Raw genomic sequence first — 17,224 nt, 5'->3', positions numbered from 1 at the left:
TGGTTTTGAAAAAGCAAGTATTGTTTTATTTTTATGCTTGTTATGTTTTAATAAAACATCAAATTAAAGGAAGATAACCATATAATATATATTAACTTGGTTGTCCCTTAACCATCACACAAGTTATGACGGTAACTACCCAACATTTTTGCCACCATTATTTGTACCTAGCAATCTCAAAGAAAGAGTTATAGAATTTTTTTCATGGGAAAATATAACAATAGAGAGACAAATAGGAATGATATTGAACTGTGCATTTAGGCATATATAGCATAAGTGTTCCTCATTTTATTTCTAACCTATTAATTCCTACTAAATTCCTGATCTTTGTTCACAAAAGAAAAAAATCAGAGAGAGAGGAGCTAAGATTTACAGAACACTGATAGACAGACTTCTGAGAGTTTGAGCATAAAGACTAGAGCAATTTTTTTAAATGAGAAAAGTTAAAGAAATTAGAAAATAACTTGCTTCTCCAACAATATGAAAGAGGGGTTTTATTCAATTTAAAATTACTATTGTCCATATTCATGGTGCATAAAATAAAGGATGTATGCTCTCAAGCCATTACTTGGAATTTACCTTAGTTTCAATAGCTTCTCATTGCTATTTACCAAGATTTCTTTCTGTACAACTCCAAAACTTAAAAAAAAAAAATCTGATTCTTATGGCATGAATTTTACCTCTAAAAATTTTCATAAATTGGCATTCATACTGTTCCATCGCAGACTTATTTATACCTACTCATATTTTCCGTGGACAGGAAGATGCTATTTGTCTAATATGGATCATTGTAATGTCATGTACATTTATGGTGCTATTTGGATAAATAAAATAATACTCAATTTATTATACATTTCATCACACTTCCTACTAAAGTGAAATGAGCTTTTAGAATTAATGTTTCATTTAAAAACAAAGCCTATAATAATTTATTATCATTTATGAAATCATTCATCATAAAATAAACATGTTATATTCCATATTTCATGACAATTTAATTTTTACAATCTGAAAAATCACTTCAATTAATATATGAAATATTTACAACTACTACTTTGCTAGCAAAATAACTATCTTTTAAATAGCATATCAAATTCTGGAACATTTTATTTTGGAAAAATTAATGAATTTATTTACAATGGTCCTTATCCGTTTTCTTAAAAAAAAGGTCCAATTTTTTGTTAGTAGTTTTGAGGCCACCTTATTGCAAACTTTAAGAATGAAGCCCTCCATAGTTTTATAGAGATAAATTGGAAGAGGTTTCCATGCCTGTTTTCTAAAGGGTAGAAATGGAGATCAGTTCCTATCTATGAAGCAACTAAAAGCTACTAATTTGGTTGAAGAACTAAAATTAGTATTCTCTAATATAAGAAAAAGATTAACCAAAAAGGTATGAACATGAAGCAGGACATTCCCATATTTTGGGAGACAAATGGGGCCAATAATCAATAAAAAACAATCAAGAAGTCAGCAGAACAGGGGGCCAGTCAAAGGATGGTACGAAGTCATACCAAGAGTAAGTCGTCTTACTGAAATCTTGGAGCAATGGAAAGGAAAACATAAGGCAACATTCAGATTGTTGCCAATGGCAGGGTATCTAAGGTCATTCCAAATATCTCTTTAGATAATTTTTGTTTTATTTTAAAGAGAAGCCAATCACAGGGAAGTGAGTCTAGATTAGATGTTCCAAAACATGCAGCCCATGAAATGCTTCCAAACGTGGCCTAAGCCAGAGTAAAATGGAATTGGGAAATATTTATTAAAATTAATTAATAACTGTGGTTTTCTAAGTCAGTAAGTGGTTTGCAAGGATACTTATGTATGGCTTGGTGGCCCTTTTATTCATTTGAGTTTGATACCACTGGTCAAGAGTATGTAGGTTTAAACCTGAACCTGAATTGAGGTAGAAAGAGCAAAGAAGAAGAAAATTGGCCTCTGTTTTTTATGAGAGAAATCTGACAGGAATCTTCATGTGGTTAATGAATCCACAAAGGAATTTTAGTGGTTAACAATGGTTGCTAATACTCTGACTCATTTAAGTCTGAAGCAAGCTGACATAGATAACAAGAATACAGCCTGTTGGCTATAGGAATAGAAATTCTATTTTTGCATTTTAGGGGAATGGAGCGACCAAAAGGAAATGATCATTTGAGTAAACTCTAGAAGAATATAGAGGAAGTGTGTGTTCATCCTTTGTTGCCAAAGAAGACCATCCCATCAGAGAAATAATGGCATAACTCGCACTTGACTTTGTTTTGAGTGAGGGAGGGCTGTGCAGGTCACGAGCCTCACTTCTCTTCCAAAACCATCTCAATCCAGTGACCAGATATTCATCAGGATGACTAGAGATGACCCAGAATGAGGCAACTGGGGTGAAGCGGCTTGTCCAAGTCACAGAGCTAGTGAGTGTCAAGTGTCAGAGATGAGATTTGAACTTAGCTCCTCCTGACTCCTGCACTGGTGCTCTATGCACTGCACCACTTAGCTGCCCTATAGAGGAAGTATTTCTCATTACATGACATATAAAATGAGGGCAACAGTGTCTGCCTTAGAGGGTTATCATGAGACTAAAGTTAAATAATGTTTGCAAAATGTTATATAAATATTAGCTGCTATCACTTGATTCTAGCATGCCCATTATTTATTTTCCTATATGTCTCTTTTCTTTCTTGTCTGAACATCATGAAAATGCACTTAATGTTTGGTGAGCTAACTGTGTTTCCTCCAAAGGTCAGTCTTGGGCCCTTTTCTCTGCTCTTATGAATTAAATTATCATTTCTATGCAGATGATTCTTAAATTTATTTATCCAGCCCTAGCCTATCTCCTTACCTCTAGTATGCATCTCCAACTTTCTACTGGACATCTCACACTTCTGTAGATATTTGAAAATTTTTAAAACTTGAGTTCTGAATTTTCTGCCTTCCTCCAGTTGCTCTCCTACCCATTGAGAAAGTAAGTAATATATCAAGTGAAATCATGCAAAACATATTTCTATAATAGCTGTTTTGCAAAAAAAAAAAATGTCATAAAAGAGTTAATGAAAGCAATTGTATTTCAATCAGCACTCAGAGTTCATAAGATCTCTTTCTGGAGGTAAGCATGTTTTATCATAAGTCCTTCATAATTGTCTTGGATCATTGTATTGATCAGAGTAGCTAAGTCTTTCATAGTTGATCATCATTACAACTTTGTTGTTATTGTATACAATGCTATCCTGGTTCTGTTCAGTTAATTTTGCATCCATTCTAGACTTTCCAGATTTTTCTAAAACCATCCTGCTCATCATTTCTTATAGCACAAATAGGATTACATCATAATCATATACCAAAACTTTCTCAGCTACTTTCTAATTGATGGGCATCTACTCAATTTCTAGTTCTCTGCAATCACAAAAAAGAGTCACTATAAATGTTTTTGTACATAGAGGTCTTTTTCTTTTTTATTTTTATGTCTTTGGGATGTAGAATTAGCAGTGGTATGGCTAAGTCATAGATTATGCAGTTTTATTTCCTTTGGGCATAGTTCCAAACTATTCTCCAGAATGGTGGGACCACTTCACAGCTCAACCAATGGTACATTAGTGTCTGAATATTTAGACATTCCCTCCAGCATTTGTCATTTTTCTTCCCTATCATTTTAGCCAATGTGATAGGATATGGAGTAGTACCTCAGAATTGTTTTAATTTCCATTTCCCTAACCCGCGGTGTTTTATAGCATTTTATGTGACTATAATAGCTTTGATTCCTTCTTCTGAAAATTGCCTTTCATACCCATTCACCATTTATCGATTGGAGAATGATTCTGATTTTCTATAAATTTGACTCAGTTCCCTACATATTTGAAAATTAGGCCATTAGCAGAGAAATTTGCTGTAAATTATCCACCCCCTCTATGGTATCTTACTTTCCTTCTAATTCTGGCTACATTTGTTTTGTTTGTGCATTTAAAAAAAAAAAAAAGGTATTCTAAATTATCCATCTGATTCTTCTTATCCTTTATCTCTGATCATAAATTCTTCTTTATCCATAGATCTGACCCTTATTATTTTCAAGGGTACCACCATCTTCCTAGTCATCATCTAATCAGGTGCTGTGGATTCAGAACTACTCCATTTTGTTCACATACATAGATCTGTACTCTTTCATTTGTGCTTGCAGTGCAATAATCCATGACAAGCAGGATGTAATATGGTATCTTATTTTGTAATATATCATGAGTAACAGATTAGGCCCTCTCCCTTATCCTGTTATGCTCCATTTGGGCAGAAAACCCTAACTGGCGACTGGATAACAGAGTTATTGCACCTGCTTAGTGTTTAGCCTCATCAACAGGGACTTTAACCAGTCAACTTTTTTTCCTCTGTACCACATACCCTGCTCCTCACTCTCTAAAACCTAAAAAATAAACAAAATATGTGTATATTATTCATTCAAGGAATCTATGCCTCTTTCAAGTGAGAGACTCTCTTACTGGTAAGCTCAATGAACCCTAGTTCACCCAAACTCCATTTCTTGGCCAGTCTTTGGATCCCAGTTACAACAATTTCCAAGTCTTGACATTTTTACTACTGTAATATCACTTGATTAAACCTCCTTCTCTTCTCTGATACTGCCTTATCCCCTCACCACCCAACTATTGACCTAGCCTGCTGCTCAGAATCCCTGCTTCAAGTTTTTCCTTAATTTTAATCTATCTTCCACTCAACTGTCAAATTTATCTTAAGTCCCAAATCTGATCTTGTCACCCATTCCCATTCAATAAACCCCTATAGCTCCCTATTACTGTTAGGATAAAATAAAAAGGTCTTTGATTTAGTTTAAAAACCTCTTTGTAAATATTTTTTTTAGCTTTCCAATCTTCTATATGTTACTCCTCCAATATTTTCTGAGATCCAGTGACTGTGGGCTCTTTACCGTTGTGGACAAAAGGCAGTCTCTCTCCTGACTCTGAAGATTTTCACTGGCTATTCTTTGTTTCCGAAATTCTGTGCCTCCTTGTGCGTGTGTCTTTTGGCTTCACTAGATCTCATAAAGTTTCTGCTAAAGTTCCACCTTCCCTCTGAGATTATCTCCAGTTTATCCTGTAAATATCTTGTTTGTGAAAAGAAGTTTGCATATTATCTAATCCATTTGATTTGAGACTCCTTGAGGACAGAGATGTTTTATTTCTTTTTTCTGTTTCTTTTATGTCTTAGCACAGCACATAGTAGGTGCTTAAATGCTTGTTACCTTGATTTGATTTACTTTCACTTCCCTCACATGCTTCAAAAGCTTCTGTAATTATAATGTCATTATGCAACTTCTTTTCCAAAATTTACCAATGCTTTCTTAATGCCAAATCTAATATTCATTTCTTGGTCTATATTGTTGGTGACCTCTCTGTAGCATTTGTCACTATTTATCACCAGCTCCAGATATATTTTCATGATATTTCTCTCCCTCTCCCCTTGATCTTTTACTTTCACTAAAAGATCTTTACTTCTCTTCAGTCTTCTTGGAGGATTGATTCTTCATCCATGTCACACCCGTTGCTTGCTGGTATCTTCCAAGGTCCACATGTGCTGGGACCTAATTTCTTTTTATTCTCTACTATTTCACTTCATATTGTTATCAGTTTCCCTTGATTCAGTTATAATGCTTTGCAGATGATTCCCAGATCAATATACAGAGCCCTAGTCTCTCTTCTGGGTTATAATCACTCACCTCTAAAGCGTATATCAAATATAACATTAAAACAGAATTCATCTTTCCTCCCAAATCTTCACCTCTTTACATTACTTTCAAAGATAGAAGTATCTTCCCAGTCACCAAATCCTTACTCTCACTTACCCAAAGATCCGTTGTTTTGCCAAATCTTTTCATTTCTTCCTTCGCAACATCTTTTACCTATATTCCCTTATTTCTGGTACATAAAATGTTGGACCTGGAGTCAAGAAGCAATAAGCCCAAATTTTGCATTTGACCTTATATAATTAATACATGTGTGTTCCTGGGTAAGTCACTCTGCCTTTGTCTGTGTTAGTTTCCTCATCTGTAAACTGAAGATAATAATAGTACCTACGTTCCAAAGTTGCTATAAGGACAAAATGAGATATTTGTAAAGATCTTGCAAAGCTAAAAGCACTATGTAAATTATGATTCTGTCTGTTGATGTTGTTCTTATTGCCATCAACCTGGTTCTGGAATATTAAGTTTTCATACTTGGCCTAATTCATTAACATTTTGGTTAGTTTTCCTACCCCATATTGCTCTCCAATCAAATACCCCATCCATTCAGCTCATAATACTTTTTTTTTTTAAATCATAGATCTTACCACATCATTCAATGCGATCCATTATCTACCTGTTCAGTATTTAAAACCCTTTATAATTTGACTCCTTCCTAGTCTTTGCACAATTACAGATTGTTTTCCTGAATATTTATACTAACTCCCAGCTCTATTGAGAATGAGTTTGTGTGCCTATCTTTCCACAGCCACTTTGGCAGTGACTGTTCTCAACTTTTGTCACCCTTCTATTTACCAATGAATCTGGGTCTTCAATGAAAAGATTCGAATTCTTGTCTCTCCTCCAATACTTCTTTGCTTTATCATGTTGAGCAAATTGCATAATCTCTTTGAGAATCTGCTCCCTTTATTTAAAAAGAGATAACAGTAAACAGGGGTGTTACGAGAATATTTACGAATTGAATATTATATAAATGTAAACTATTATTTATATCCACAATTAATTCCTTTTTGGGAATAAATCTTGAACATCATTTGTGATGTATCTCTTTTTTGCTTTTCTTACAGAAAGGATCACCACTGGGCAAAGTATTTGTTTGTTTATTTTAATAAGGAATAAGGATGATGAAAATACCTAGTCTTGGTCCAGAAACATGGTAGAATTATCTGTTTTCTTTTTACTGTTGTCATTTTCTTTTAAAATTCCCCTATTCTTTTTAATTAAATGAAATAGAAAAAAGTGCTGAAGTTAAAGTAAAAATAAAATGAAGCAATAATCTAACTTACCAGGTAGCTTCCTGCTTTTTTGTGATTCCAATATATTTCAAAGCCTAACAAGAGTCATGAATCTTCATAAATTAATGTTGACCATTTTGTGAAGAAAAACATTTAAAAAGAGAGGGAGAGGGAACTTGGCTCATTGTAACTGAACAACTCAGCAAAAAAAAAAAAAAATCTACATGCACAAAGAAATAATGCACAAACATTTTTAAGGTGATATTTATAATTGAATTAAATATTATTTATAAGGATCTATGATTTCAGCTATAATAAAATAATAAGATAAGGATGAATATCTTGAAGAAACTTTCAGAACTTAGGGATAGGAGACTATGGAAGAGTCTCTGAAGGAACAGGCCTAAATTTCATTACTTGGGTCAGATCAAAATAGAATTTCAAGACATGAACTTTTAGAGGGGAATTGAAAAAAAAAACTTATCAAAATTAACTAAAAAGGATTTTAAGTTTACTTCTTTATCCCGCACAATTTCAGGTCATGATTTTCTGTCATTTTAAAAAAATTGCTTGGGATTAATGATGTTTGGAATTCATAAAAGCCAATATAGTAAAGCTTATTTATGTGTGATTATACAAACTAATACTTTTATTGGGAAAATTTCTGCTTGACATTTTGTGTTTTGACTGGCATTTGCTAGTTGCCAGCTGTCATAAAAAAGGACTGCAACACATGCCGTGAGCAGCATATGCCTTTTTGGGTGCTGAATAGCGTTTTCATACAAAAAATCAAATGATCCATAACATATTATGCTGTCATTTGAAAACACTATCAGAAATGAAACATTTTTCATGCCTGTAATACATTTTGTTCCCCAAGGCTCAATCTAGCATTTCCTCACTACTTTTGAAAATATAATGAGGAGAACGTTTATTCCATTAATTGCCACAGCAGCATTGATGCCAGAATACTAATGATTTACGAAATGTATAGATTATAAGAAATTGATGCAAAATTTTCATATATACATGAAACTTTTCATATATATTAATGTATTTAATATACATATTTATGCATGTGTGTACATATATATATATATATATATAATATGCATACACATACATATTTGTTTTTGATGACCTTATTGGTATTAAACTTCCTGTTCTTCTGGAATGCCTTGCGGATTACATAGGCCCAGCAGAGATCAGACATGTTTATTTTTTAAGGAAATGTGAGTGTCACCTAAAATCTGACTACTTCATTCTGAATGATATGGATTCATATTATAGATTAATTAAAGATATTTTATTCTTTTTATGTAAAATAAATATTTTAGAAATATGCTGTGAAATGGCAAGTGTAGTATTTGGCAACATATTTAATTTACTTTAGATTATTTGTAAACTAATGCATTTCTATTACTAAATATAGAAAAGAGCTACTAACCACATTTTGCATTATTCTTTACAAGTTTAATACATATAGAATTACTATTTTTAAATTTCTTTATTTTAATTGCTGCATATCTTTAAAATCTATTGAAGACTAATCACATATTTATAAATGAATCCAACAATTATTTATTAATCATCTACTATTTGATGATAAAATTGGTGCTGTGGGAGATAGAATGTCCAGTGAAGACATAGTCCCTTCCTTCTTGAAACTTCCTTTCTAGTAAGATGATATGGTACTTACACTTATATGAATATATTAGATAAATACTGTATATAATGTTCTTCATGATATCTGATGGAAGAAAAGGGTTTTTGCCAATCTAGTTTGGAAAAGAATCAGGAAGGAGATAGCACTCCAATTGGTAATTTAGAGGATCTTAGATCTAGAGCTGATAGGAGCATCAGATACTGATTCATCCAACCCCCTCATTTTACATTTGAAGAAACAGAGGAGCAAGGAATTTAAATGGTTTACCAAAGTCTCTTATATAGTGAATTTCATAGTTAGAATTTTAACTCAAGTGTTTTTATTTTAGAACCAGTTTTTTTTTTCCATTGTATCATGCTGTCTCTGGGAAGGGATGTATGGAAATTCAAAAAACCCAAAACATTCTGGTCATAGAAAGGGTGTAAGCAAAGCCCTATAGAAAGGAAAACAGAAGGTATGTTCAGAGAACCAGGAATATTCAGTTTGGCTTGAGCATAAAATACTAGGAGATTAGTTCAAGAAATAAAAATCTGTAGTTATGACCCTAGTTTAGGGAGGACCTCTAAAGTTATATGGACATGCCATGCATAAAATTTAGTCTTGTGGTCTTATGAAAGTCTTATGTAGTCTTATGAAAGATGGATTTGAAGAGAGAAAGAGTAGAAACATTAAGATTTATTAGGAGGCTGTTGCCTAAAGAGTATCATGACATCAAGGAATGATGCTGTGACTTGCAGATGACTTGGATTTGAGTGAGGGAGGGCTGCACAAGGTCACCAGCCTCACTTTATGCTTCAGACCCATCTGGGTCAACTGGCCCAATATTCATCAGAACAATTGGAGATGATCCAGGATGCAACGGGAGACCCTGGCCCTTTTAGGCTAAAGAATTTTCGGGTTCTCACTTTGAGTGAAGTCACACCCATTCAGTTTAATAGCCCTCTGAATCTAGGGGTGGCCCCTTTAATAAAAAAAAAAAAATCATACTGGGAGGAGAAGACCTTCAGGGTTGCTGGCCAAGAGAAACAGTTACTATTTATTATTTATGTTCACTCTGTGCTAGGAGGGCAGGGATCTATTGTTATCCAATCTAGGAGCTCAGGAGTAAATTGGGTTTAAGGCTTGGTCCTTGAGAAAGAAATCTAGTCAGTAAATCCCAAGTCAATGAGGTAGTCTTCCCCCTCAGGTAAAGAGAGGGAGAGGGAGGGGAAACAAGGAATGTGTAGAGAAGTGCCAGAGGAAATTAATTCTTAAAACCAGGTAGAGCTTCAAAGCTTTACTCTCTGCATCATGGAAGACAAAGCCTTGAAACTACCTGCAGATTTGATATATTAAGATATAATTATGGTATGAGTGTGGTTAAATGCACTTGGAGGTGGGGGCAGGAGACAGGGGCAGGAACAACAGGAGGGGGCAGGAAAAAGGGGAAGGGAGTGGTCAGAGGAGACTAGAAAGGAGGGAAAAAATGAGAAAAGGGGGCCACAGAAGAAAAAAAAGGGGATAGGTAGACAATTTCCAGACAATTTATTAAATAACACCTCAAACTCGTGGTATCCAAAGAAGATCTTAGCATATTTTCTTCAAAACCTATACCTCCTCTAAATTACCTTCTCAGTTTTGAGAGCAATACTGTCCTCTAATTCATCCAAATTTTTAATATCAGGCTTATCACTGATTCTACTTCCCCATCTTTCTCCCCTTTTATTTCACTTCTGCCTCTACCGATTTGATTTCTAGTCAGTGACCCATCCCGTCATCTTTCCTTCTGTAACATTTCTCACATCAACTTCCTTTTCTTCAATTGCCTGTCAGACAGATGCTGATTGCCTGTATCCTGTCCTTTTCTCATGTACTTCCAATTGACCAGCAGCCTCTGCCAGCAGTTACCCTTCTTTCAAGGTAATCTTTCTCAGATATATCAAAATAGTATTCCTAAGGCTGATGTCTGATGCCACTTCTTGGCTAAAAATATTTGATGCCTATCTCTTTCCATTAGGATGAAATTTGAATGCAATATTCTGACAGGTAAGGCCCTCTAGAATCCCTCTGCAGTCTTAAAAAAAAATCTTCTTTTTATCCTCTAGGCTTAAGCAAACCTAGACTATTTGCCATTCCCAAAACATGACATGGCATTCCCCATTTCAATAAATTAATCATTCTCTGTGGCTGAAATCCAATCTGTCTTTACCTCTACCTTCAGCTCAGGTGCCAAATATTTCATCAACTTTTCTAACCACAGGTCACTATATAAACGTTAACTATTAAAATAAGCATCATCATGACCTTCACTAACTTTATAATAACTACAGCTAAGATTATTCTTGTCCTTTTCAAATATTCAGAGTTTTTATCTCTCTTTTCTCTTCTTTACTCTCTACTATATAATATATATGCATATATAATAATATATGTGTATAGAGATATACTTCATGTCTAATGCATTCTAATGGAATATAAGCTCCTCAGGGTGAAGGAAGGCTTCATTTCTAAACTCTTTTATCCATTGATTAATGAGTATCTTGTACATAGTAGGTACCAAATACATATTTGCTGAATATAAGTGAGTGATGGAGCAGTACAGTTTGAAGAAAGCAAGGATCGGAAAAAGAGAAAGTAGATGAATTGTATAGTTACTGACAGAAACAATGCTCAGATTGAGGTTTATTTGGAAAGATAATGAGCTTGGTTTTACGTATACGGAATTGGTGGTTTCTGAGAGATATTCAGATGTCATCTTTGTGGTAGCCAGAGGTACAAGTCAGTACTCAGAAGAGATTCCTAGATGGAAATAATATTTGGGAGCCATTGGTGTAGCTGTCATGTTGATGCTGCGGGAATCAAAAGTTCTAGTCTTGTCCCAGCTTTGATACCAACTCAGTATCTGACCTTGAGAACAGGTTGCTTTAACTCTCTGTACTTCTTTATTTACAAAATAAAGAATTGGTCATCTTACCAGTCTAAAATATTTCTATCTTTTAAATAGAAACAAATTTTCTTGTTGGCATATTTCCTGTTAATCCTGTTGAGAACAGTTCATTTTCCTTAGAAATTTCCTTCAGGTATCTCTTCTAAAACATTACCTACAATTTCTTTTTATTTCCTAAAATGTAGATATGGTAGTTATAAATCCACCTCAGCAAGTTTTACAATAATAGAATCAGATTTATAGTTTAGAGAGGCCTGAGATATTCTCTAGTACAATTTCCCTATTTTGAAAACGAGGAAACTGGGGTAATGAAAAATTAAATAATTTGGCCAGGTTTGTATAGATAATAAGCAGCAGAGTCAATTTGAACTAGAAAAATCGCTGAATTTCTTTCCACCCCTCAGTCTTCTGATTGCTGACAAACATGAGCTTTGTGACATTTTGCAAGTTGTTTGACCTCTTTAGTGAAGGCAACTCACTGTAACTGACAAAACAGTTACAAACCTGTATTTGTATAAAGAATTTCCTCACTGGGAAACTCCTACACTATTTACATTCCAAGTCCAGGTCTCAAGCAATTTAACAAACAAAAAGTAGCAGCTAAAGTAACTTACTATAACCAACAACCAATAACCAACACAATGACAGATTATCAGGGCTGGATGTATTCTCAGAAACTTTCCACTCCAACTACTTGTATGAGAATTACCTTTATAATCCAGCTGAAAATTACTCATTCAGCGTTTGCTTGAATACCCCAGACAGAAGCAACCTATTGCCTCCTGAAGTAGCCCATGTCACTTTGGAGGTAACAATTATTAGAACGTTTTTATTTACATTAACTCTAAATTTCATTTTTGCTACATCCACTAATTGTTTTTAGTTCTGGGATCAAGGATAAAAACAAACAAAAAAAAACACCCCCAAAATTCAGGTCTCTTCCTGTGGTATATATCCTATCTATTCCTGATTTCTGTTTTCTAGGGCAAACATTTCTATTTGTACTAATTTATCCTCTCTAGTATGATCTCACGATATTTCATCATCTTGGTTGCCCTTCTACAGATGCTTTTATCCACCTGTTTTCTAAAATATGTTGCCTATTAATCAACCCATTAATCCAGATGTGATTTGAGAACAGTGAACATATCTCCTTCAAAGTTTTGTTCACCATATCTTTCTCTTAATACTACTGATAAAAATCACATTAGCTATTTTTTTTACTGTTGTATTGCCACTCTGTTTTTCAATAAATCCTAAAGACTCCCTATTACTCCAGGATCAAATATAAAATCTTCTATATGACTTTTAAAACTCTTCATAACCTGGTTCCTTTCTCCTTTTCCAACCTGCTTACACCTTCCACTCCTCTTTGCTATTCCCCACTCACAAAACTATCTCCACAGTGTTATTTTTCATTCTATCCTTCATACCCTTCATACCTAGCATTTTTCCCCTTATCTTTGCTTCCTGCTTTCCCTTAGTTCCTTGCTATGTGAGATATAATTATACCTTTTGCAAAGTTTACATACATAATATGTATGCATTACATAGGCATCTATATAAGTGTACATAGAGATGCACATCTATATATCTACATATATATGTATAATACATACATGCATGCATATATAATGCATGCATATAATATATAGTTATGTCTACTGATGCACAATTATGTACAAATTATACATGCATATACATATACACACTATCTGTACACAATATACATATACATATATATGCACTTGCATATACAATGTATGTAGAGATAAGTGTATATACACACGTGTAAATATAGTGTATATATGTTTATTGTGTGTATAAAATTGTTTTTCTATTGGTTTTGCCCTTAGATTTGTAAGCTCTTTGTGGGCAGAGACAGTTTTTCTTTTCTTTATAAACTCAATGTTTAAAACAATTCCTGGCACATTGTAGTTGCTAAGTGAATGCTTGCTGACTTTATTTAATTTCACTTTATGCTCACATCCTATTAAATTTTAAATCACAAAAACGTGTTTTTTTCCAGATAACTGACTGTTCCTCCCCTACCAAGTGCTTTTTAAAGTTGATTTTTTGAACCCTAGTGTAAGAAATTCTATTTATCCTTATTATAATCTTAATATATTTGACCTGTTATTCAAGTCTATAAAGAAAATCCTGATACTGATTATCATCCAAGATGGTTATAATTATCTGTCCCTAGCTTGTATCATTTGGAATTTGATGAGCATGCTATTGTTGTTTTTGTTGTTGTTTTGATATGTTTGTTTTCGTTTTATTTTTAAAATTTATTTATTTATTTTTAATTTTCAACATTCATTTCCACAAGATTTTGAGTTCCAAATTTTCTCCCCATCTCTCCCCTCCCCCCACCCCAGGACACCCTGAATTCTGATTACCCCTTCCCCCAATCTGCCCTGCCTTCTATCACACCCCTCTATTCCCTTATCCCCATCTTCTCTTTTCTTGTAGGGCAAGATAGATTTCTATACCCCATTACCTCTATTTCTTATTTCCCATTTGCATGCAAAAACAATTCTCAACTTTCGTTTCTAAAACTTTGAGTTCCAAATTCTCTCCCTTCCTCCCTCCCCAACCAACTCCACTGAGAAGGCAAGCAATTCAATATAGACTCTACATGTGTAGCTATTCAAAAGACTTCCATAATAGTCATGTTGTGAAAGACTAACTATACTTCCCTCCATCCTGCCCTGCTTCCATTTATTCAGTTCTTTCCTTTGACCCTGTCTTTCCACAAAAGTGTTTACTTCTAAAAACAATATGGGAACCAAAGTTGCTACCTAGGATTCCTCACCCTGAAGCCTGCTCCAGTTCTGTCAGTGCAGCATCATGTTGCCAAACCTAGGCTGTGCTCTGCACTGAGCCTGGTGTGATAGACTTTTCCTGTTGACCTTCCAAGCTGCCTTGGGCTGGAAATCTCTTTCACTCTGTCATTTTGTGGCTTCTGCTGCTCGAGAATTTGTTTAGAGTCATTTTTACAGGAATTTTGTGGGCTTTGGGGGGAGAGCTACAGCAGGTCCATCCTTCTACTGTACCATCTTCACTCTAACCCCTGTTTTCCTTTTCTTTTTTTTAAATCCAGAGTTTGGATAAAAATAGTCAACAGCATATGTCCATGTATAGAACCCTGCAACAATTCACTGGTATTGTTCCACTGATGTACCACTATTTCTAGGACTACTCAATCAGTTCTGAAATCACCTAATGTTACTATCATCTCGTTAACATTTCTTCATTTTTTCTCAAGAGCATCATAAGAGATTTGACAAAGTACACTGATAAAAAATAGAAAACTCTATCTGTAGCATTCCCTGTGATTTATCAGTGTAGTAATGCTATTTAAAAAGAAAATGACATTAGTCTTTCCTGACCTTGTCTTAAATTCACACAGGATCTTTTTGATCATAATTCCTTTTCTCACTACTCACTATCAGTTCCACAATATATTACAGATTTTTGCAAGGATTTGCTAGCACATTAACTTCTTGTTTATAGACAATTTTCTTACTAACAAAGCAAACAAATCATCAAAAACTTAGCAAGTTTTCCTTTCTCCAAACTTAGAGTTGTTCTCCCACTTTCTAAAGTCTTTTAAAGATAATTGACAGTGTTTCAGCAATCATATTAGCCAGTTTATCGAGTATCATCAGATGTTGCTCTCTGGTTTTGGAGACTTGAACTCTTGATAAGTTACTCTTGATAAGATAAGTAAGGCAGAAAGAATCTCCTTGCCATCTCCTTGCTTATCTTGGGAATCAATTTTACATGAATCATTTTGTTCAGACCCAAGATTATACTCCTGTTCAGAAAATACAGAACCTAAATATTCTGATACTCTTTCTTTGATACTATAATATCATTGTCTCATTATTCCTGAACAGGATGAATATCCTTTGTTTGATCCTCCTTTTTTCCCATATAGCTTTACCCCTTCCTTATTTGTTCTTAGATTTCTCCATCACTCACAGTTCTCTCTGAGTTTTAATATATCAGTGATGTTTACTTGCAAGATCTTATAATATTTTTGTATTCTTGATGAATAAAAAATATTTAAAGCACATGCTATGTGTTAAACACTTGGCATACAACTAGAAAAAAAAAAGACAGTCCTTAGCTTCAAATAGCCTATAGTCTAAGAGAGAGAGAGACAGACAGACAGACAGACAGACACACAGACACACAGACAGATAGACAGACACACAGACAGACAGACAGAAAGACAGAGAGAGAGAACATAGGAAAGATCAGCTGCAGGGTACATGAAAAGGTTGTAGGGCCTGAGTGAAACTAGTGAATGAATAAAGATTGTGTAATTCACAATCTGGAATGGAATAGTCATTAGCAGCTTCTCCCATCGAAAAGGCAAGCATGGACTTAAGGGTCAGTGTGGAGAGCAGATTACAAGTTTCTTGTTACAAGGTTGAAAAATGGTGGGTCTGTGTTTTGCTAGAAAGTGAAAAAAGAGTCTGGGTATAGGCAAGAACACTGAAGTTGGACTCAGGAGAAGGGAAAGGCATAAGGATACTGTTTAGTACTAACTTCATCTGGTGCCATCTAAATGCCCAAATGTAGTATATGAAATTATCTGAAGAAAAGAAAGGGAAAAGGGAGGGTATGTAGATTCTGCTTCATTTAATCTATAAACACCCCACATTGGTTTCTCAGGGTGGCTTGTGACATGGGGAAAGTGGTAGTGGGGTCCTACTTGATGACACTTTCAGTATTTTTATTATATATTCATACTATTGTAGTTGTCCTTGCTTCTATCTACTGTGTATGGCTTTTTAAAAATCTTAGTACATTAGTGAGTTTTTGTATATACAGTTTCCATTTTATATAACTCTTTTCCTCCTGATCTGAGTTTCTCTTTTTATCTTAGAATTTCATTCTTGAGATCTTTCAACCTTCCCAGACTGGGTTTTATTATAGATTTTCCAGATAATGGGCTCCTATTATCCTTTTCCAGAATCCACATAAAAGTTTATTGTTGTTGTTGAGGCATATGTAACCCTTCATGGCCCCATTTGGGTTTTCTTGGCAGAGATATTGGAGTGGTTTGCCATTGGCTTCTCCAGTTCATTTTACAGATGAGGGACTGAGGCAAACAAGGTTAAGTGACTTGCCCAGGGTAGTGCAGATAGTAAGTATCTGAGCCTGATTTGATCTCAGAAATATGAGTCATTGACTTCAGGCCCAGTTCTCTGTTCACTGCGCCACCTAACTCTCCCAATATCTAGGTGGTATGACAGACTACATATATACCCTGCTGTTCTTTATATCATAAATTCTAAGAGAGAGTTATATCTTCCTATCATTTTCTAAGCCAGAATAGTTTTAGTCAGTGAGAATTAAACTCACAAAAATATCCTTTTTGGTTAATTTACCTTTGTTAGGGAGAAACTTTCCTTAAAATAAATCAAGAAATGATTAGGAAGAATTATAGCACGTACTTCACTAATTGAAACCCCTTTGCTGCCCATATCAGATCCTTGTGCCAGGGTTGGAACATTTCCCCGAAATTGGTTTTTTTCCATCAGTGTGATCTAGAGTATAGTCTGACACCAATATTGCTTCTGTATCTGTCTTCAATGATCTTTACCTAAACAGTCTCTGCCTTATAGCCTACCCTCAGTCTTATTTTTTTT

Source organism: Notamacropus eugenii, chromosome 6 (assembly GCF_028372415.1).
Source record: "Notamacropus eugenii isolate mMacEug1 chromosome 6, mMacEug1.pri_v2, whole genome shotgun sequence".
NCBI classification, from domain to species: Eukaryota; Metazoa; Chordata; class Mammalia; order Diprotodontia; family Macropodidae; genus Notamacropus; species Notamacropus eugenii.
Note: the sequence above shows the minus strand (reverse complement) of the source record.